We start from the raw sequence: 22798 nt of genomic DNA, 5'->3' as shown, positions 1-22798 counted from the left end.
GGCTCCAGAACTGTACCATTGCCTTGTCTTACATTTCATATACAAAGTGCTCATCAGCATTAATTACACATTCTGTAGACTTGGTTTTCTTTCTTTCTTTTTTTTTCTTTTTTTTTCTTTTTTTTGCTTTATGTTGTCTCATATCATGCTACTAACCAAACATTTACAGTGGGTGTGATACCATCTTTCACATTTGTCATCAGACAGCATTTTATTTGGCATGTTTGGAATGTATTTCGTCTGTTTAATTTCATGCTCATTATTTGCATTGATTGTATATTATTTATCATCACATACACAGTAACAGTGTCATTTAATTCTACATTCTCGATTATCGATTTTAACTGAATGGTTGACAATGTATTGGCATGATGCAAATTTATCACCTTTTGCAGCATCAGATAAGAGTCATTTAACAGTTTGCCCCTTACATAGTCATTTCTTATGTCAAAGACCATTTTCTCTAATTAAGTTGTCACACAATTGCTCAAAGCCGAGGACATGCACATAGAGTCTCATCTCAGTAATATATGAATCAATATTTTCTTGAAGTCTTGATTTTAGGTGCAGAAGAAATGTAACGAATAGGAGAGATCCTCCTTTTGATCACAATATGCCTGGAATTTACTTTTCCATACTACCAAACTGTTCCTTTTCTCCTATTCCAGGGAAACACCTTAATGGATTCCTAACCTACAATATGAAGAAACATAGCACATTGGACCCTCTCTGGCTTGTATCCAAAGCCACTCACAGTGTTGTACAGCTGATTCCTGGATATCCAGGATGTCAGTTTGTCTGACCAGCTTTTCTGCAGCTTCAGGGTTACTGGTGGTTAGATAATGCCATATTGAGACATAAAAAAATCTAAGAAATTAGTTTTAAAAATGGAAAATGTAATCAGATGTATTTGATTCAATGAAAAATTCATATATTGTTATGGAGTCTACTGACAGTCTATTGTGTGAAAGGGAAAAAGAGGCAATTTTATCAGAAACTGTGAAAAGGAATTTAGAAATGATTATTCTGCAAATCTGTTGCATACCAATACTGTTCTGGTATGAAACATGGAAGATATCTGTAAAGCAGTCGTATGCAATGGCAGAAAAATGAATATTGAGTATAAACATTCTCAGTGGAAGACACAACAGACAATTAATCTCTTTATTGCAGAGATGTACTGGACTTTTCTTCTGACATTATTTCAGATGTTTTCCACACTTCTGTCACTATGTTTGAGCTGATGGAATTGATAGGTATGTTAATAACTAATATATTAGGCTGAGACATTCATATGAAACATGAAACATGAAAGAGTGAAAACTGCTTCATCATTGAGCCATTACTTTGAAGGCTTGAACCCTTACTTTACATTCCACATTACTGTAACTCTTTGGAATGTGACAATGTCCACATGTTTTGTTGTCTTTTTTTTTCTGTAAAATGATTGTGCCTCTCTTTACCTGTGTCACTTGGACACCCTCCTCCAGCCAGTGGGTAAAATTAGCCAGATACCTTTTGTGTTATCCAAGGAAAATAAAACGTTTGTTTATCTAAACTGTGGCTATATTTCCAATTTATAATTTCAAACTGGAAGGCTTTGCTCCTGCTCAGGCAGAGAATGTTAATCACTAAGATGATGAATTTAAAATACTTTTTGTAAACTCCAAAAGCCTCTTCTATTTCTCCACAAACTACCTTTTGACTCGTTCATTTCCTGCCAAATATCCCTATCCCCACTATCTGCATCTTTGTTTCTCCAGTTCCACTACTCCCCAGCTCTTATCTCTGTCTATGCTGGTTACAATGCTTCCAGTGATGCATCCGACCTATTTTTTTTTCTTTCTGCACTATTCATTGTATATGCCAGCTTTCTCCATCTGTCTCTGAATGTCATCTTCATACCTGCCCTCCCTATGGCGCTGGCTGTTCATGGCTACCTCTGTCTCTGTCTTCCACTTATCAGTTATCATTGCTGCATGCACCTCTGCCTCCACATTGACTTCCTTTTTCTTGCCCTATGGTGTGACCCACTATCTATTTTCTCCACAGTCTATGCCATACTCTTAGCTTATGCTTATCTGACTACATCTGCTCATGTCCTGATTTCCCCCGATTTTTTTTCCCAGACATTTTACCTTTTTCATTACATATTATTTACTAGCATCTGGTTACAGTTTCTCTGATCTTATTGCACTATTCTGGACATACTAATCCATTCACTGTAATATATAGTTGTCATATTATCTCACAATATTCCATATTTTCCTGTAGATCCAACATTCTCTGCCAACTCAGAGCTTTCTGAGCCAACCTCTCTGTCCTACAGCTAATAACATCACCCACCTTTCTCCCAGTCATAATAACCAATCAGTCCTGTTCCCCTCATGCTGTCCAGCACTGGCATCCATCTTGAATTTTATAGCATGCTACTCATACTACGTGTGGGGATAGGGATGTCTGGCCCACTTAGAGTTTCTCTATCCATTGATTTTACAGTGAGCTATTATATGACACTTTCAAAACATGTAAATAGTTTTGCATGCACACATAAATATAGACTGTTGCCTCTTTCATTTTTACACAATTATCACGAGGAGATAAAATACAGTAAGTAATACCATCCATAGTAGAATGCTAGTCATCTCAATGGTGCAAGTTGTGTGGTATGGACTCCCTGTTTTCTTCAATCTGCTGCAGAAACAAAAACACTCACACACATACACACACACACACACACACACACACACACACACACACACACACACACACACACACACACACACACACACGCACACACACACTGGCATATAACTTTACAAACCAAAATCCCAGAGTTATAAACTTTCGCAAATAGGCTGCATTGTTTTAATGTTTAGCTATTCTGGTGTGCACTTGATATTCAGCTTCCTGAAAATGTGCTCATCAGAACATGCAGCATTAGTTGCTTTACATCAATTTGTCCTGCTCTGAGTTCTCAGTAAAAAAAAAAAACTCTAAATATAACAAATGAGTCAAATGCCTTGAAAAGAGTACCCAACAAAGTTGTGGGTAAATCACAGAAAGTTTGTTTTTTTGTAAGTAGAGGGGGAAGCCTGACTGCATCTCATGTGAGAGACTTTGTCCCCCAGAAACTCTTACTTCTAAATATCAACTCAATGCCTGCCCAAATTCAGGAGAAAAAAATAAATCATCTGGTAAGTGTGGAACATACCTTGCACAACTGTAATCTCATACCAGGAATCTAAACTAATGTCACCCTAAATTGAAACCTTCACAACATGGCAATTTAGTGTCAGCCCTGAACTGAAACCTTATAGTTCTTTTATTTTCAATAATCCTTATCTTCTCTGTAGCATATACGTCCCAATGTCACCTTGCATGTACCCCTCTGACTGCTTTCTATGAGACAGAAGCTATGTGGATAGTCAGCTGCATGTTTGCAGTGTAATATGCTGAGGACTTGCAGCAATGGTGGGAAAGTCACTTTCAGTCCATATTACTGTCTTGTACCTCCCTGATGAATTTCTCATTTTATCTGTTTTGGCGTTCTTAACCTTTGCTCTTATAATGAAGAGCAGATTACTCCCCACTCATACAATTATCTTGTTATTGCTCTACCTTGTGTCAAAATAGGACATTAAATCCACTGTTTTCAGCTAGAGTTTCAGTGTATCCAGAGGTTTAGTAGATTTCAGAATGACCACAAAGACAGTATCAGTAATATTCTCATGAACTGAAAGGCTACATAATATTAATTTCACTGAACTCATTAAGAGAGAACATATTTGAGCTGCTCACTGTTTCCTGTTCTGAGATGAAGTATCCTTCTTCACACCTCTTTCTATGTCATTGTTCTGTTTTTTTCATACCAAGGGTAAAAAAATACTCTTTTGCATGTCATACCACTTGCTTAGACGATGGTAGGATCAGGAATGTAACTTCTAGACTTGTCAGTGCAAGCAAAAAAAAAATCATACTTTTAATAAGCATATTAAATTCCTTGGAAACCCTTAATAGTAAAAATCAGTTAGGACATTTCTATTATTGAATGCTTACAGATTTTTAAATTATTTTCAAAATTAAAATTTATCAAAGCTATAAAAGATGCTGAAACTCAGAGTGCATTATCTTCAGTCAAAGTTCAAATAAGCGTCAGGTGTACAGTAGGTTCTGTGGAACTTGGCAGCTAGGGAGAAGCCTTCATGTTTATTAAAGTTTACAGCCTACATTTAGCTGTCTGTTACTATCCTTAGGTTTTCAACCTCTGCACCACGGCTTCAGGATGAGTTAAGAAATATCCCATTTATAGAAACTGACAGTATTCTTCTGTCAGTTATGTCTACTTAACTGCTTTATTTTTCTTCTTAGTGTCAAAGAAAATGTTTATATTTTGTAGTGACATTTTATTCCACTTAGTGACCTAAAATGCCTGCTAAACAGTTTCACTTTGGACACCCATTCTCTTAAGCAGTGGTGTTGAATACAAATTATCTAATAATTGGTGAATTGAAAATTAACTGCATACTAGTCAGTAATTCCCAAAAAGAACAAAATGTTTCTAGTCTTCTTAGTATTATCACAGGAAGCACATCTGAACAAGTTTATAACAATAGCTGGGTATTATCAGTGTTATATTGTCAGTCTTACTGGAACAGAAACGTGGTCACCCTCACATTTCTTGTCATAGTATTCTCCACCTTAGTCTTCCTCTCAGGAGATGCTGGAATAATTCAATGATTCACACTAGTGTCATAGCTGACTCAAACTTTTAGCACTGTATGCATTACTTTGACATAGTCCCCCTGTTGACATCTGATACATCTTTCCCATAAACAACTGCACTGTTTTATCACCAAGTATAAGATACTTCTGTCACATTGCTTCATTAACAAAAAAAAAAACACCCATTTTTCTGTAACATCCATTTCTTCTATAGTTAAGTCACTTTGTTTATTTCTCTACTTATGCATGTTTCTTTCCTATTTACTAACCAGGATAGAACAGTGACAAAACTGACCAACAGTCAGTTAGTTAGTTAGTCAGGTTGGGTTGGTTTATCCATGGACCATTTTCAGCCATGACTCCAGCCAGGCAGGCAAAAAGAAACATAACATTATATAAAGATGAAAAACAGCAACATATAAGCAGTATTACATTTAATTTGTTTGTTAGTCAGATAGATATGTTTGGGTTTCCAACAAATCAAAGCCTGTTTTCAGAGGAAACAAATGGTGAAAGCTCCAGTACAAGTTTTAAACATGTTACAACATTACTGATACACACATTTTTTTATTTCATATACTGTATTTTTTCATTTCAGTAAAATGTGTCATAGGTAACATACTGTCTTATTATATTTATATTACAGAGGTGGGTTATAAAATAGATATTACACTGAAGAAGTGAAAATGACATCAATGTGAATAAATGTCTCTATAACTACAAAACTGTTAGGGCATACTGTAATCCTTAAGATATAAACTTCTATATAACATGTGAAGATTATTTAAATGATTGGCAGAGAAGTAAAATAGAGTTTTGTTGTAAATACAAAAGAAAGTGGTAAAGATTCTTTTCAGATAAAAAAGTGCAGCAAATAAAATTAACTTTCTCTAGTGAAAACTCAAAGAAAATCATGCAAAATATATTTGTTCATTCTGAGTCCTAGAATGTCAAAAACAGAGGGAGGAGTCAGAAAAATTGGATATGTAGCCATGCATGGAAAAAAAATTGTGTAGTGCAGCAGTAATGTATGCAGGAGGAGTGATGTCATGCAACCAAGTCTAACAAAGTAATCAATTAACTGGTAAGAAGAGAACAGGTCACACAGTCCCTGGACAGTAGCTTGACAGGTCACATGACCACATGAGACTAGTAGTGTGCATGTAGTGTACTCATGATGATGCACATTTATATGTGCAAGAATATGCTGTTATGAGACCAGCTGAGTGCCCTGATAAGGGTTACTCAGCAGAATAAACATAAGGGCTACTCTGCAAAGTTTCTACTATATTTGTATTATAAATGAGAAGGAAATGGGAGAATAGGACAAGCAGAAAGAAGACCAATCAGAGGAGCACACAGAAAGGCAAGGAGATAGGAAAAGTGGTTGAAAAGAACGTTTATATTTTCCATTTTGTGAGACAAGTGCCGATTTTATTTGATTTTCATGAAGAGTAGAGGGAAAATGTAGCATGAAGAATTGGTGGGATACATAGGATACAGGGAGGGTATTGGGATGGCAGTAGTGGCAGATAAACTAACACAAAAGGCAAACTCAATGTTTGGGTACTGCCATGTTGTATAGCATTGTACAGACAACAGATATTTTGCCAAGGTAATAATTACAGTGGGGCTTACCCAAGTATATACAGTTAAGGGTTACAGTTGTCAGTTGCCAATATGCCATGAGGCCATACTGGCATACATATAAGAAGCTGTTGTTATAATAGATGTTGTATTAAATTTTGATACTACATTTGCTGAGATCAGTGTGCATGTAACTGTAGCAAGCTGCTTGTTACAATATACAGTTGTTGCGATAAGTTTGCTACAGTTTCAGCTGAGAGTGAAAAAAAATGTTTTTTTCGTCTTCAAATTTATGTTTTTTTTGGGGGGGGAGGGGGCTTGAACAATAGTTTGAAGGGAAATGCCCAGGGTGTTAAGAGATTAAGCTATGGCACTGAATTTTGTCTTGTTGCAGGTTTCCACAGCATACTGCAGTGATTACTGCAAGAATCTAGGCAGCAAAAGTGCACTTTCAGCAATCCAAACATACACAATTGATGATGTAGCAGGCCTGCAACACTGTAGTGTTATATGTCATCTCAGCCATGCCCTATGAGTTGCATACTGGAGACATGAGCTATGACTCCTGCGCATTTTCCGTATCAGTAATAAGATGCTCTTGTGGGAAGTCATATCACACTTGTCACTGATATAAGTTAAATGCGTGCTAGATATGGGAATCAAAACTGTCCAGATAGTGTACAGCCATGTCATATGTATTACCCTGTCCATTGCATACTACCTGGCAATTAATGTAGAGAAACCCTTCCAGCTGACATACTGGTGTGCTTATGGAGGAGGATGGGTATTGATGGGGATGTGAATTTGTATGGTGGCCCATAGAATCTCCAAAAAATGAGCTGTTTCACAGAATACCTGCAGACTGGTGTTTCTTCTGTGGTCTGCCAAAACAACATTTGTTTCACCACATGCTGAAGCATAATTTATTTATGTAATATTTATTTATCCTTTGTTTACCTCATTAGTCCCACTAGTCTGGTAGCTTCTTTTCAGGAGGTATTTATACTACTAGGGGAAATTTCACCAGGGCATCTGGGAACTTCTACTACTCATCGTTATTGCCAGAGGGACCCATTTTACATGAGCACTTTCTGTTTCCATTCCAGGCATGGAGGCAGACCTGAAAAACAGGGAAGCAGGTGGAGAGAGAAAAGGATATAATGGACTGGTGAGAGGAATGGAGGAGAAAGCCAATACTGAGACTGAAGAATGTATGCAGGATTCTGAGGCAATACTTCAAAGAAATCTGTTTGATGGAGAAGAGTTGCTAAATGATGGATATATAATTACAATTCTCCAGTTGGTAGGGTTTTGGGATGATTTACTTAAAGAAACAGTGATATAGCGTGAGCTAGAAAAGGAAAGAGACATTTCCTTGTAGGACATTATTGAGAAAATGCAAAATGAGGATGTAGAGACAATTCAGAAAAATTGCAGTGAGTTAGAAAAGAAAACAAATCTTTCCCTTTTACTTGTCTAAACACACCTTACATCCTGTAACCAACTGACATTTGCATCAATCCTGTTACTTACATCATTTAAACACTATATGCTATTGACCACGTATATTTTCCTTGTACGCCTCAGGATAGGGCCATATATATATGCAGGAGTTCTATCTTGTAGCAGACTACTGTGAAGTACAAGGCGCTATAGATTGCACACATATAGAAGTCAAGGCACCACCTGGGGAACAGGGAAGGGTCTACATGAATAGAAAGGGATTCCACTCTATTAGCTGCCAAGTCATGTGTAATGCTAAGTTAATCATCTTGAATGTGTGTGCTGGCAATCCAGTCAGTTCCCATGACTCACATATCTGGCACCCTCCCAACTGTATTAGATGTTCACTAGGAGTGAAATTCCACAGGGTCATTTACTGGGGGATGCAGATTATGCTCTGGAAACTTGTCTGATGACACTCATCAGAAATGCACACATACCCACTGAAGAATACCATTCAAACAAGAAATAGCATAGAGTGTGGGTTTGGGCTGCTGAAGTCATGGTTCTGGTACCTAAATACATCTAGCGGCGCCCTGCAGTACAATCCATGTACATATACTGAAATCTTCTCTGTCTGTGCCACGGTTCACATCATCCTGAGAAAACTGTTTTAGCAGGATCAACAAGGAGAAAGGGCACACATCCCACCACCAATGGCAAAGTCTCCACAGCCACATACATGTTAGCAGTCAGAGGGGAACCAGCAGCTGCTGTGGGTATAGTCAGACATATGACCTTACATTGATTAAGAGGCAATGCATAGCACACTCACTCACTACCCAAGGGGCTAAAACCTTCATCCTATGCACATGCATACAGTAATATTGATGCCAGGCAATGGTCACAACCTTTACCTACCCATGTAATGGCTGTGTACTCCTAGCAACAGACAGACTCAGCCCTGAACTACAACGGTAGCAACAGCTGTCTTTACAAGGTAAGTGTTGAACATGGAGTATTAAAACAAAATTGTGTAATAATACAAATGAATAGGATATCTTTTCATGTTGTTGATTGATAATGTAAGTAAGATAATGTAAGTAAGTAAAAGGTAGGTGATTTGTGCAGCAATGACTTTAACATGTGAAAGCAGAGACTTATGTGAGGACATGCAATCTATCAAATAAAAGGCCCCAGGCATCAAAGATTCACACATTCATACCTCTCAAAAGTAGTGATGGTCACCGAATGTTCTCAGTTTGGCCTCATATTTTTGTACTGGCAAATCATTAAAGAGAGAAGTTTGAAATTAATGAGACACATTTCAGTTTCAGACTTCATAACCCTTAAAAGATTCTTAAAAATACTAATGCAAAAACTGTTTTGATTCTATCAACTGTCAAACTTTGTAAGACCAAAATATGTAAAAAGTACAATTAGCAAAACAACATCACAAACACAGATATACTAAGCACTAAGTCAACTTTGCACCCTGAGCATCAGACACAAAGCTTATGTACCTCTGAATTAAAAAGATAGAAAACAAGGATATGGCACAGTTATCATCACTTGCACAGTGTGTTTTGTGTGTGTGTGTGGGGGGGGGGGGGGAGGGGCAGAAAGTCAAGGCCGACACAAAAGGTAAGAGAGTGCATGTGAGTAAGAAAGAGAAACAGACAGACATTTGGATAAAGTAACAAATGGCCACTGAGACAGGATGAGGTTTAAGCATCACTGCTGAACCATTTAACTGTTGTGTGTGTCTGTATGGGCCTTCCAGCTGAAACCGGTGAGTGAGCATCTGCAAGAAAACAACCAAGCTCTATACTAGCTCTGCATCTTGGTACATTAAACAAGTGTGAGCCATGCATGGTAGAGGTGTCAGTTCATTGTTTTCATACCCGACAACTAGTACTGGCTCTGCCAGGAGTTGCACTAGCATATCCATGCCCACGGTCAGATGCATTACTGCTGCCTGAATGTGACTGATGTCTGCTGGACAAGCTCCTTGTGCGTATGTCCAGGACCATGACACTATGGCCTGCCATGTCTAGGTGTAGACACTTCAACCACTGACAGAGCAATGAAAGTAGTGCCACTACAGGAGCGTGATCAGGCATGGCCACATCAGCTAACATCAGATGATGTGACTGACCTACATCCACATGGATGCCATCCCTTCCCAGCAGAAGTACCATCACAGACACTACCACTTCCAACATGTCATTCATCCAATCCATTGAATCGGCAACACAATGGAGGTAGTCATTTTTGTCAGCATGTGCCACATCTATAGCCCTAAGCATTTCTCTGGAGGACCTATTGGAACATGTCTGCTCCTCCATGATGGCCCTAAGCATATGTCGAGTGGCACAGGAAAACACACTTGGATCAGGTGGACGATGGACAGCATTCCTCCTCCAAGCACTCCTAACACCCTTCCTGTATGAGATCTCACACACACTTTGACTATGGGCAGAGTCAACAGGCACTGAAGCAACAGTAACCACACTACACTGATCGAGTATCTCACCCTCCACCTGTCCAATATCTGATGGCTCACTGAAATGTGTTGGCATAGGACCACTAGCTATGTCCATTGGAATTACAGGGGCTGGCTGAATGTCAACCTCAGTGCCAGATTCAACATCTGCACCTCCCAACTGTGCCTGTGTTTGGCCACCATCATCATCAGAGTCTGCCAATGCTCTGACATCAGGTGGTAAGATTCCTACACTTCCACTATCAGGATCACCTGTGATAATAGGCAGCAAACACAGGAAATAAATTAATACCTACAGTAGTATAGTCCAATATATGCTAACAAACAGTGGCACCACTATTATAGACAGTACAACAGGACACACAACAGTCCTGACACCCACATCACACATATTGATAAAATAAATATTTTTTTGAACTCCTCATCAGTACCGACATAACAATGTTTGGTTTACCATGTGCAGATAATTCTAGAGTTCCTCTGGAGAATGGTCATGGGAGAAGATAAGCAAAAGGTAAGGACTCCATCATCACAATTAACAGTAACACAGGGGGTTAAACTTTCTGCCCTTTATATGTCCATTAATGATACTTTTAACAAAAAATTTGGATGACACACCCACCACAAGCTGATGTGTAATCAAGCAGAATGTGTTGTTTCTGTATCAATCTACAACTATTACCCCCTCCCAAAAAATGTATTTATGTTAATGACAACCTAAGTATTGATGTCAATATTTTACTAAACAAGAAATATTCAACAATTGAGATAGGTAAGACACCTGGAAGCTCCTCCTGGTACATACTTATTCTCCATGAAACAGCAACACCAACATCAATTACATGCTGTTGTGCACTTTTCACTCAACTCTTTGGATCCCTGACAGTGGTGGCTGTGTACCAGGCTCCCCTGGCAGACATTTGTTCATGGGCCACTGCAGCTGCTCTTCTCTGGGCCAATTAAATCATGCTGGTGACCCTATGATGCACCTGACTATATGTCCTGCTCTGGTCCCCTATGGGGTTTACATTAGCCACTATCTACTGCCAAATTTGCATTCTACCAGACATGTCACCATGTTCTCTCACAAGCAGAAAGGTACCATGCTGCCTAAGTGCTTCGACAATTACTTCATTTTCAGGGTGACTGAATGAGGGCTTGAGGGGATTGGGACATCTGGGTGCCATAGTCCTAGGTGACATAAAACAAAAAAGAAAGCTAACACACACAAGTATCACATAAATAAAAGTCCTGCTTAGATATAACACATAAAAGGGTAGCTTTTCAATCTTGCCCAGTGGAGAAACAAAAAGCAGTCATGCTAATCAAATATAGAAAGGATTTATGTGGTTGTATCAAATTACAGTCACACACAAAGCAACATTTATCCAAAACAAGGAGAGTAACAATAGCAAAGCTCAGCTCTGTACAAACAATTTTGTTTGTGCCAACACAGAAATGGAACTTGGCTTCCCATCCCCAAAACAACAGGCAAATGACACATTTTGCTAACAAACCATCAGTAAACTGCTAAAAAATGTTATTAAATTAACAGTCCCAAAAACATGTGTACTTATTTACCACAGAACATTTAATTTTATGTAACTGCCAGTCACCTCTACTTTTGATCAGCACTCCCCTAGAGGTGTCTATGGGTCATCCTAGAAGGCTAACACCCCTGTGTCATTGACAATATAGGACATTTACATTTCTCTGAAACAGCAATAGAAGAGTGTAAAGAGAAAAACATTTATAATATTATCACTTGTGATGAAAGTTAATAAGGCTGTGCATCTGAGAAAGTAAAACCCCTTGACAAAAATGCCTACGCCATCAGTAAACTTCAAAGAAGTGCATACAGATAAAAGTAGCATTTGCTACTGTATATATATATATATATATATATATATATATACACACACACACACACACACACACACACACACACACACACACACACACACACACACACACACACACACATAACATCGAGTTGCAAAACAATGAGACAGAAATGACGAAAGTTTATATTCACGAATGTCCAGATCATTGTAAATTTTCTCCAGGTAAGTAAACAATCAGCCAACAAAATTTAAAAAAACAAATTGAAGCCAATAAAACTCACGCAAATGGAGGGCTTCACCTCCCACACCCCCCAATTGGGGGGGTTGTGCCCCTCACACCCCCCGAACTAAATATACCAACTTTGAGATTGCACTACGGTGGAGAAAAGGGCAAAGTTCAGCACATTGGCAAATTGACTCCTTTCGTGGCAAAAACTTCTGACAATCTGGACATTCATGAATGTAAACATTTGTTGTTTCTGTCTCACTGTTTTGGAACTCAATGTTATAGTATCTGAGTAATTTGTTATTTTGACATATAGCCATACACTCGCGCGCGCAGACACACACACACACACACACACACACACACACATATATATATATATATATATATATATATATATGTGTATGTATATATATATTTTTTTTTCCTTACTGACTTGTGAGCAGATCCAGTACATAACTGAATCATGCAATCATACCTCATCACCAGTAGTAGTCTTCTGTGCAGATAAATCCAAAGTAATAATCCAGAACAATCTTCTTCTGTGTTAGCCACATAAATAGGTCTCCTCACCTTAATGTTGCCTAGCTACACAGTTCCTTTTTTATAGTGTAAATTCAGGGCTGTGAGCATGGTGAAGATGCAAGTGAGGTGTGAACTCATTAGAATTGCTGAATCCCAAATGCTGGACTCCGTGTAGCTTATGTAAACATAGTTTAGGTACTCCCTCAGTGTTTGTTGGTAATGGATTGCTACTGTAAATGATAGCTGGTAGGGAGAATGAAAACACAACATAAATTCTGACTCCCTTACCTCCAGTGGGTGTGTCAGTCAGGTTAGATTTAGAAAGTGCAGAAGTAATTGTATCAAGGTTTTAAATGTAAGCAAGCAGCATGGCTTACACAGTTTCTGTTCAGTAACATACAATCTCCTCTGCATTTCTTGACAAATGCATATTAATATTCTTACACATTTTAAGGACAATGATACAGAATACCTTAAAGACTGCATGTCTTAGATTACTGGTCAGATAAGAGAAGAATGAGCAACAAACAAAGAGATAAGACAGAGCCACATTTCTGCAAGCAAAAGTCATAAATGGTTGTGTGATCACTCAGTGCACTACATCCGAAATTAATACATGTACAAACAACTCAGAAGTGTGCAACTGTCATATGTTTTGTTAATACTGTGGATGATGTTGCAGTTGCTTGTATGCACAATGATTTTTGTTCTCTGTTGCAAAGCTGCTTCTGTGGCAAAGACGGATAAGTAACTCTTACTGTGTTTAGAAGGTTCATTGGTGTAAGAGTACAAATCTAGACCTGTTAAAATATTGCATGCATATAAGATACATTTTGTAGTGTTTATTTAATAGATTTGTTTTCTTCCTTTCTCATCATTTTCCTTTTTTTAATGCCAGTATTCGCACAGTGTGTGGCTTAGCACAAACAGGGGAAATGGAGAAAGACAATAAATATCATGTAATGTACTTCTTTGATAATCAGAACATCAACTACACCTGTGAGTCACCTGTGTGTGTAACACATCTGCTAAATACATTGATCCATACAGCATATACTATCTGTAGATCATGGTTCAAGCCCCACCTTTGTCTTTTAAGGATGAAACCTAATAATTTAAGGATGAAACCTAATAAACACTGCTCACAAGGCTAAAGTAAGTTTAGCTTTGCTTGTCTCATTTGCTCGATGCTTAACAGTGTGCAAACCTGTACTAATGGCCCACACGGGAAGGAGACAGAATACCTGCAGGCAGGGAGTAGACATTCTAAATGTCAAAAATGACACATTGCTGCAGTTTTTGCTTTCCACTGTGTAACTCAACTTAGTGAAGTTGCATGGTGGTTAACAATCTTCCCCAACACCTGCAGCTATTGAACACCTGAAGAGAGGAAGCAGTCAACAATTTCAAAACAGATGCATTGTATCAGCTGTGTGTTGGGCACTGCACAAACATGGTAAACAGCATTGCACGGTGGTTAACACATAGAAGTTAATAATGAATAGGGAAATATCCAATTGTTATTTAACTATTCCTGTGAAAGCAGTTGTAAGTGTAGGGCTGTAATACAAATGGTCCTGGGTTCTAATACAGGAAGTGCAACATATTTTTACTGTTGTGACAGTTCAGTTTATAGTAATAAACAGGAAAGTATCCAAGTGTTATTTCAATATTCCTTTGGCAACAGGTGTAAATGTAGAGCTGCCATGTACATGGTCCTGGGTTCTACTATAGGAAATTCCAGTCATTTTTACTGTTGTTCCATTTTTCATTATGTTAAATATCACATAACAATTTATACATAATTATAATTAACAATAAGTATGCATAGCAGTGGAGCTAATATGAGTTACATGTATGAGGGATTATTGTGTTTTGAAGGTTCAGATGTATGAATGAGGATATACTGTCTACTATGTAATACTCTATATATATATATATATATATATATATATATATATATATATATATATACAATGTAAGTATAATTCTGCTATCTGGACTTGGATGGCCTTCACATTTAAATAAGACACATACACAAATAAATGTATATACAAGCACCTTGTCAGATCACACGCATACATGGTTAACACCTCATTCTGTCATCTGTATTTATAAATAATTCATGACAATGTCTGAGAAGCACTTCTTCTGTTGCAAAGATGGAAAATCATTGCTGTGGAAGAAAATGTTTTGTCTCCTATGCATAAGTTTTAATCTCAAACTGTAAAAATCATTTTTTTCAGTGTATAAAACCAAATCAAACATGTGTCAGGTCATGAAATTTATGCCCCCAGTGCATGTCTGCAAAGTTAAATCACCTAACAGTTCAACAGCACACACCCCTCAAATTAATGTCAAATGTCAGATTAACCTTCCATTTTCCAAAACTGCTTTCCTCTCTGTTTGGCACTGTTGCTCTCCAATTAACATCACACAAAGGTGATTGGCATTGTGGCTTGGGTTTGTGCACTAACAGTAAATGCGATAACAGGAATTGGCGGGAAATTACTATTTACTGTTGTGGTACTTTTGGGTTACACATGTCTGGTGTTAGAGGGGAGGATATCAAATTTAGAGCACAAAGGTGGGATGTTGAGGAGTCCAGAATCTTTACAGGACTCTTGGTAAAACTTCACAGCCAAAGGCTTTTGCAAGGAGGCTATACCAGCTCCCAGTCTGAGGCTTGAAATAGTCTGGCCAAGGCTGTATCCAGTGTGACTGGCATCCCATGCACTGAGAAACAGTGTAGGCACCACTTTAATGATCTAAAAGGCACAAGAGAGATACACTCAAGTGGTTGGATGAGTTCCGAATTAGCAACATCCTACAGTTGTGTAAATATGCTAATAAAGAGTATTTATAATACTTAGAAAGCTAAATATGGGCAAGACTGGTATGCATAATGCTCTTCTGTTCTTTTTTTATTTTATTTTATTTTTACAGCTAATTCTGAAATAGATGTGAATAGACAAGCCCATGATGAGTGTCTACAGAGACTAAGGGAAGCAAGTGGCATGCATGCAGCAGAAGAGAAGTATTATTGTAGCTTTAAAAATTAAAAAAAAAACATTTTTTTCTATACAGTAGTAGCAAAGTAAGCATGCATATCCAAACTGTAAAAGCAAGCATGCATGTGTCAGTCTGTAGCAAAAACCAACCTTAGGAGTCAAGTGTAAGACTGCAGTCAGACATTGCGAGTTCAAATACCATGAGTAACAAGTATAAAAGAGTGCAATCCTTTAATAATATTACATAAATTAAATTCTGCACATGTTGCATAAATGCCCTGCTGTTAACTTTAATCTGTATAATTGGACCAAGCATATGGGCAATATCTGCACATTGCAAGGATTACTTTGAGCAAGCCATAACTATAGTTTGCAGTTGTTAGGAAGTATTCTTAAATGTAAAACTTCACATAAAGTAGTTGTATTATTATAATAATGCATTGTATGTCACATATGATGGTACTAATTTTATCTATTTTTCTCTCACCCTAACCCTTTTCTCTTTTTTTATTTTCTATCATGTGTTGTCAAAATGCATCCATGTCATCCATCTCTACCAAATCACTAAATGCTTCACCACAGCAGAGGGAGGTAGATGAACCCTAGTGGCTCAGCCTGCCCCAGCTCCACCAGCTCTGGGACTGATGTCCAGCACATCTGGAACTCAACCTGGAAGTACTGTCTCTGATGCCCCTGCATTACCTGCACCTTCAGGTACCACTACCCCGGCAGCTGGTGCTGTGGTACCCTACGGGAGTACTGGCAGAGTGGGGATTTCATCACCCGCCTGGAGGTGCCAGGGTTGATACATGGGGCCATGCACAGCACCATTGGTATATGCCTATGCCAGATGGAGAGGCTGCTCTCCCTCATGATCCATAGGGGTATGAGATGTCAAGCACTCCAGCAGCCAGCAGAATATGGGAATGGTGATGATGGAGTTTGGCATCACACACCAATGACAAATGATGGTGAATGGCTCTTCAGTGGTATGGTTACCTCCTTGCAATGCTGATTTAAGATGTTGTGCTACATTGACCAACACTAATAGATGGTGAATGTAGTATAAAGAATTATTTAATTTCAAACACTTTGCCATCCATTGCTCAAATCACTACTCAGTGTTGTGCCATACAAAGTGTATAATAGCATGTACTACTTTCTGTCCATTTATAGTCTTCGTGCCATGAAATTACATATGAAAGCACAAACAAAAGGAAGGCACTATCTAAGAAAATAACACATATTTACAATGCAGCCATAACCTCTGCCCATGCACTGCATCCTTGATCACTCAGTACTTGTTTATAAATATATCAGCTACACTACAGTAATAAAGTGTCTTAAATATAATGCACAACTTTATAATAACAATACACATTCAGATTTTCCAGTACTTGCAGTAATGTGAACACCTGTTTTCATATATTTTGTAAAGCTGTCTCTTAAAGTATACCTGCACATTGGAAACACAACCTCCAGATACTACACATTGTACACTCATCAATCTGGTAACATGCAGAACTTTAATATCTTGACAGTGGGACATGGCTAGCTATCAGTTTCATACAGGCCTCCCAACATCTTCTCTCCAGCATCCACTGCTGATGTCATCCACAAGAAATTGTCCTCCAGCCTTGTAAAAAATCACAATGTGCCACGGTGCTTGCATAAAGTACTGAGTTCTGTAGTCAGTGCAGTTAGACGGTAAATGTTCTGTTCTCACTGCAGTCGACTGGAGTGTGTGTGTGTGTGTGTGTGTATGTGTGTGTGTGTGTGTGTGTGTGTGTGTGTGTGTGTGTGTGTGTGTGTGTGTGTGTGTGTGTGTGTGTGTGTGTGTGTCTATTTAGAAGAGTATAATTAAGTATCCTGCAGTTAACTATTCAGTTCCATAGATTGCCAGTATTGTGACACTTGCACATGCCTACACATCCATTTCATGTAGGCCTTTCAACATCTTCTCTCAAACATCTACTGCTAATACAAAAGTCCAATAATACCAGTGTGTGCTGAATAAATGCTTCTCGAACCAGTAGATAAATACAAAAAACAACAGTAAGATGAAACAACTCCAGGATATCATAAAATCAACAAATAATTTATTCAGGAAACAGGCATAGGCAAAGGCATAAGTGCTTTTGCAGTCTCAAACTGCTTCATCAGATGCATAAAGCACGCTTGCGTAAAATACTCAGTCTTCTAGTCTGTGTACTTAGTTTGGGGTTCTAATCTCACTGCAGTCAACTGGGAGGTTTGTGTGAGTGTGTCTATCTAATCAGAATAGCCTAAGTGTGTATCTTGCAGTTACCACTCCAATCCCATTGATTGTCAGTGTTTTACTTGCAAATGCCTACTCATCAATTTCATGCAGGCCTTCCAACATCTTCTCCCCAACATTCATTGCTGATACCATCCACTATAAGTTGTTCTGCAGCCTTGTATTGTGGTGCTTTCATAAAATACTGAGTCCTTGAACTGTATTTATGCATTTCACACATTTCTTGACTTCTCATATGATCCTTCGCCTAAAATTATTTCTTTTGTTTTCTGGCACATTCAGTTCTACTTTAATTTTATATACTTATGGTTTGATTTCCATTCCCACCTGACACTGATATGCTTCTGCTAAACTAAGCAGGGAAGTAATCTTAGATGTATATTCCTCATGTTTCAATGTTTTCACTATGTTTGGGTCTTGTGAGGTCAGCAGATATGTATGCAGTCCCAGAATTGCAGATGTATACATGTAATTATTCAGTTTAGAGGAGGCCCATCTCTCCTTCAGAATGGGGAATATATAGTCTTGGTATACACTGCTTTTTATAAATCATTTGATGAGCATGAAGCATCCTTCTTGTTTTCCTGTCCAACCTATCCAACACTTTTTGGAGTCAATCAGTCACTCCAAGACAGTAAGTTAGGACAGGAAGAGCAAATAGGTTTATAGCTTAGACTTTTTCCTAGATGTCTACGCTGTTTTCAGCATTAATTTTAATCTTCTAAAATATTCCTTACTAAGTTTTATTCACATTTGTTGATGTTTTATTGTTGATCCATCATCAGTTCCCAAATATTTATACACTCCCTCTTGCTCAAATTGTTTTATATCACATTCCTGTCCCAGACTGATGCTTTCTTGATGCTGCAGCTTTCTTGCTTTAAAGGTTGCTTTTGCACATTTATCAAGACCGAATGACATTCTTAGGTTCATAGGTTCATAGGTTCATACTAGGCTATCTGCCCTAGGGCATTTATAAGCCTAGCCAGAGTGTGTTTGGCTTTCGCCACCCATTTTAAATTAATTTTGCTATGCCCTTTTTCAAGGTTAGTATACTGTGCCTCTGTCTAACAGTGACACAGAAGTGATACCCGGGGTAAACCTACGATCTCCCATCCATTCATCAAGATTCCTCTTGAAGAGAGTCAATGAGGGACTCTGCCTAACCTGGACTGGGATGTTATTCCAGAGTGAAGGGAGCCTCTGGGTTATGAATCTATCCCTCATCTGAAAAAGTTTCAACCACTTGCAGTTGTGCTTTCAGTTCCTCATCTGATGAATTATAGTTTTAAGTCATCTACAAAAAGGTGAGAAGTCTTTACACTTTGTTGTTTTGTGGGAGCCAAATTGTAGCCATGAACTAATCTGTTAAGTAGAGAGCTTAATGTGTTAAGGGCAAGACAAAAGAGCAGTGGTGACAAAGAGTCACCCTGGAATATTCCCCTTTGAATTTTTATCCCTGGAATAATTTATTTGTCCTTTATCCTGGCTTGATTCTCTATTACCCCATCTATCACACATAATGGACACCTCCAGTAATGGTGAACCAAATTACATGCCGAACACCCACAACATTAAGAGCAAATGTCTTCTGTTTGTGGGAACATTTCACAAGCTGGGCATCTGAGCAAAAAGGGAATCTTGATTCAAACCAGATTCCACAATGCTTGCATAAACTGAAGCCCAACACCTTTCAAAACAATTGTCAGCCATGGTGGTGTGCATGTTTACACTCTAATGTCACTACATCTCCTGATCACTACTATCTATGTCACATAGCAAATTACACTATGAACCAAACGTGGACTGCAGATGGCACCTATCACAAAGGCAGTCCAAAATGTAAGATGTTCTTGCCTACATTCCTACTAATCCATCAGAATTTTCTATGATTCAGAATAAAACTGCTCAACATGCAACCAAATGTAATGAAACCCTCATGAAGCTTTACATCCAGCATGCATTTCTGGGTAATTTACTCATTTTCTAACAGATCATTCTGAACACTGGTAGACCTACAAGGTCCATAATCTCTTACAACTCAAAGCTTGGTCCAGCAATCCAATAACTTACTGATTCCATTTTTAAACTAGTGAGTGTGTGTGTGTGTGTGTGTGTGTGTGTGTGTGTGTGTGTGTGTGTGTGTGTGTGTGTGTGTGTCTGTGTGTGTGTGTGTGTGTGTGTGTGTGTGTGTGTGTGTGTGTGTGTGTGTGTGTGCATGCGTGCGTGTGTGTGTGCGTGTGTGTGTGTGCGTGCATGCGTGTGCACGTGTCTGTGTGTGTGCCGGTATGTGTGTGTTTCTGTGTGTGCGTGTCTGTGTGTGTGTGTGTGTGTGTGTGTGTGTGTGTGTGTGTGTGTGTGTGTGTGTGTGTGTGTGTGTGTGTGTGTGTTTCTGTATGTGTGTGTTTCTGTGTGTGCGTGTGTGCGTGTGTGTGTGTGTGTGTGTGTGTGTGTGTGTGTGTGTGTGTGTGTGTGTGTGTGTGTGTGTGTGTGTATGTGTGTGTGTGTATTCTGACTAGCTGAAGGTCACTGTGGTTTCTCAGATAGTCAAAGCTTCATCTAATTGAAATTATGTAAACATAGGGAATCCTTTAACCTGTCATCAGCATTAATTCCTAGTTGTTAACTTTGACAATTAGGGGTACTGAACACAGTTTTGTTACAAAGATAAAATGTGTTTAATATTCCTCTGATTACTAAGCTTATAGTTAGTTCTTAAAGTATTAATCTTATGTGGAATGAACTACTCCAGCTTCCTGAAAAAAACGTTGCTAGCATCATACAATCGCCAATAGTATTTCAAATGCAAAATAATTTCTGAGACATTCATAATTTTGAAGACTGCAGAAAATGATTGTACAAATTGTGCATTTACAGTATAATACAGAAGTACTACCCTTCAGTATACCTCTGTCCATTGTTATTTGTTCCAGAGGAAAAACTGTTTTAGTCTTATAATAGCATAAAACCGAGAACAAGTTTCCAGTTACTAACTGCTCAGCCCAAGCTGTGCTACTGCTATATTGGGAATGATGTGCGTAGCAGAACAAATCCTGGAAACACTTACAATGGGGAGAAAAGAAAAGCACAAACTCCTGTTTGAGCATCTACCTTAAGAATTGGTCCAAGTATAAAACAATGTGCTTGCATATTGAGAGATACTAGTCACGCAAAGTTTTTTTTAAAATAACCCTGCATAAATGCAGACAATAATGTAATGCTGTCCATCCCACTGGTGTTCACTATGGGGTCTCCTGATGAAGAAGGAGATATTATTAAGACTTCACCATTTATGTGACCCATGAGATTTGACCATTTGAGTTACACAAGTGCAAAACACTATATGCAATAAAAGCATTATATGCAAGTAACAGGCTGGAAGCCAAAAGTACCTCAAATTGTGGGAATAATATAGACTTTGTGGGCCTCTTCTGGAGCCAGAAAAAGGATAGTATTTGTCTATCCCATTTAGACAGAACAGCATCCACATTGGAAAGGTTTGTGGGATAAATAGCAGCTTGAGCTAGATAACCATTTTCACTAGCAGAATCATAAGTTCTAACCACAGGCCCCATTTCAACCAGTCCTGTAAGTGCTTGGAAATATGCTTCTGAATCCCCATGCAGGTTAATTGCTTGGCTCATGCTGGAACTTGAGGTAGTTTTATATCCTGATTCTTGATAGTAGAAGGGTTTCAGGCAAATCTATATGTTTCCGAGATCAAGATAAAAATATGGTAATTAGTAGTGAAAAACACAGATTTTTGGGGATTAACCTTATATCCCATTTGCAATTGCCAATCCTTGAGAATGCCCTAACAAACTGTGACTGATGCATCAGGCCTTTGGAGAAAGATTAGTAGGTCATTCATACATAGTGTCAGTATGCTTAAATGACTATGAACCCTGAAGAGGCATGCACAGGAGTAGAAACCAGCCCATTTCTAAGTGTCTCAGCCAGGGTCTCAATTGATAAGGTAAAAATTAATAAAGCAAGGGCACAACCCTGTCTCACCCCTTTTCAAATATTCAAGTGCTGCTATATATAAGGGCCTAATGCACCACTGCTATAAAAGGCCTTTGGGCTAGCTGTAATATGATCTTTCTCAAGCCATTGCGCAGCCTGAAATATGCCATGCAAGGCAGTCCTTTATTTGACAAAGCCAATCATCTGGGAAAGAATAAGTTTAGAGAGAATAGAGTGAAATGCACTATTCATACAGCCAGGTAAATCTTGCTATATGTATTCAACAAGGAAATTGGTCTATAATTACCAGGCAGAGTCTTGCCCTGTCTTTCGCAGGTTTTAGAAAAGGTAGCATTAGAGACTGCCTCCAGGATGGGGGGACAATGACTTGTAGATTCTGCAGAAGATGCTTGCCACAATGGCTTAAATGCCTGAAGAGGGAGATGTTTCTATACTTCTGATGGATGACCGACATACCCCAGAGCTTTATCGGATTTTAACTGCCTGATAGAGACAAGCAGTTATTCCTTTGTAAAAGGATTTTCAAGTGGCCTCAATCAAATTCTGACAGAGCAGGAAGTGTTCTGAATGCTGCATTTATTTTTTTATATAAGAAGAAGATTTAAGGGAGGGTTCTGAAGATTGGCTGATAGTAGTGTCTGCATTTTTCCATTGTTTCAAAAATTG

Source organism: Protopterus annectens, chromosome 2.part2 (genome assembly GCF_019279795.1).
Source record: "Protopterus annectens isolate FY-2018-M chromosome 2.part2, PAN1.0, whole genome shotgun sequence".
NCBI lineage: Eukaryota > Metazoa > Chordata > Ceratodontiformes > Protopteridae > Protopterus > Protopterus annectens.
Note: the sequence above shows the minus strand (reverse complement) of the source record.